Genomic DNA, 2259 nt, shown 5'->3' with positions numbered 1-2259 from the left:
AATTGGACTTAGACTAATGTCTTTTATGTCTTGTTTCAGGTCCAAACCCGAAGTCCACCAGCAGGCCCAAGAGACACAAAGTCTCACAAAACATACAGTACAACTTATGCAACATACTGTTTCTTGAAGCATATTCTTATTGTTTTGTCGTCAGTTTTACCGATCAAACCTTCAGATGTTTTACGAGGAATCAAAGAAAAATGAAATATGAGTTAACGGTTACATGAAAACCTTTAAAAACACACACACGTATTATTTGTTTTAATTTGATTGGAAATGTTGAAATACCAAAGAAGATCAGGAATGTGCTTTCCTTTACAGGGACTTGAGAAGGTTCGAAGAGAATGGAGCCATATTGTATTTGTCAGCCAAGCCTGCCACACCTTCCCTTACAAAATCATCTGGTGACTCGAGGTTTGTGTCAGCCTGCAAAACAAGAAAATTGATTTGGTCATGGAGTCAGAGAACCAAATAAGATGAAAGAAAAAAAAACACTTACCACGCGGAACCATTGTTTTCCCGTAGGTGGCAGTGGGAGATGAGGATTGACCTAAAAATTATGGGCATTGAAAGCCGCATAGACGTCTTGGCCGCTTACACCATCATGGAGCCTACCAAGAACAATCACATTTACTAAACTGAAAGCGACAACTCGCCTCTATTACTAGTTAGAAGCGAGCCAAACGAGAATGAGAGATCTTTGTCCTTACGTGAAAGCTAGGAAAGTGCTCTCATGATTCTCCCATTGATCTTAATGCCATGTAATGTCGCCCTTCAGACAAAAAAAACATTACACATTAGAGTACCACTAAGATTCAAGCAGCACATGTAAACGAGAGGGTACAATTTGTTACTTCGTTGAGGAAATTTTCGTGCTTGAATATATGGTGTAAATGTCGGAACTTGATCACCTCTGAGAAAAACCTGAAATGGTTCTGCCTCCTCGCATCGAGCTGGGTAAAAGAAAGACATCATATAAACATTAAGGGAATAATCCATAATAAACAAAATATGTAAGACTTGCCTCATTCCACTGGAAATTGTTTAGAGCAGTATCATGTCCGTAGCTATTGTTATTACCATCTCGGGTATGTCCATATTCGTCTCCCATTAGCATCATTGGTGTTCCCTGTTCATTGATAAAGTTCGGTATCATATAAGATTTGTTAACAGTATGTATGTTGACAATAGATTTACCTGAGAAATCATCAAAGCTAAATGAAAATTCTTCATTTGTCGAGCACGTAAGGAATTGATGTAAGGATCACCAGTTTCCCCTACCAAGAAACATAGTATAAACTTGAGTTAAAGTTTGACCACCGCTACCATGCAGATGTTTTTTAACCTTTTAAAGTAAATATTTGTTTTATACAAAATAATGGTATTTATTTTTGACATTTATATGTATTAACTAATTGTATAAATATAATATTTTTAAACACACTAATTTCATAGTTTATATTGAATATTTTTTTTGAACCATTAACTGTATCACCCATATTTGTTTTTGTCATCAACATAATACAGACTCAACTAAGAATCTGTGACATATCATCCATATTTCTTTTGTCACCAATATTTTTTATCATATATTTATCTTATTAGATTTATATTGGCTTATTATTTATCTGAAATATGCTTAAAATAGTAAATTGACAGACTAATTTATATTATATTTATATATTACATAAATTGACTATCTATATTTTACAATTTAGATGAATATAACTTCATATTTATGTTTTGATCATGTTTTTTGTCTTGTGTATATTTTTACATTTGTAAGAGCGTAAAAATGTGTAAATATATTATTTTGATCATGGTTTTAACCCGGATATTTTACTTTTAGTTAAATAGAAGCCTAAAATGCAAAATTATAAGAACAAATATGCATATGCTAAATCAAAGGCACATTATAGGAAGTCCTTGTATTTCGCTCCCAAAAAGATGATCATGACTTTCAATAACTGATTCAGTTTTAAATAATAGAGAATATTTTTAAAAATTATGCATGTTCAAAATAATAGTTTGTTAAGAATAGAAATAAGGTTTATCGAAATATACAAACACTTAACAATAACTCTCAAGAATATATAAATAAACACACATAAATGAATCTTTGTATTAAATTTGGTAAATAATTATAATGGTGTATATAATATATTTATATTGGTGAATAAGAAGAATTTGTTCAAATAAAAATAAAAAAAGAAAGGAAACAGAATAATAATGTGGGTGAGGGGGAGGACGAGTGAGACA

At 31.8% G+C, this 2259-nt stretch overlaps 2 long non-coding RNA genes across 2 annotated transcripts; one reads left to right on the top strand and one right to left on the bottom strand.

Annotated features, from left to right (window-relative positions):
- Nucleotides 1-7: 7 nt before the first annotated feature.
- On the top strand, nt 8-902 carry LOC108832889 (uncharacterized). Its single transcript, XR_008942439.1, has 2 exons — nt 8-414; nt 526-902. It is a non-coding gene; the product is annotated as an uncharacterized LOC108832889 (long non-coding RNA).
- LOC130507804 (uncharacterized) lies at nt 289-955 on the bottom strand. Its single transcript, XR_008942440.1, has 4 exons — nt 855-955; nt 711-772; nt 500-611; nt 289-426 (listed from the first exon to the last, which is right to left on the bottom strand). It is a non-coding gene; the product is annotated as an uncharacterized LOC130507804 (long non-coding RNA).
- Between the last annotated feature and the right edge of the window lie 1304 nt (nt 956-2259).

This window comes from Raphanus sativus, unplaced genomic scaffold, assembly GCF_000801105.2.
Source record: "Raphanus sativus cultivar WK10039 unplaced genomic scaffold, ASM80110v3 Scaffold5938, whole genome shotgun sequence".
In the NCBI taxonomy this organism is placed as follows: domain Eukaryota; kingdom Viridiplantae; phylum Streptophyta; class Magnoliopsida; order Brassicales; family Brassicaceae; genus Raphanus; species Raphanus sativus.
This window is presented reverse-complemented; position numbering and strand designations above follow the sequence as displayed.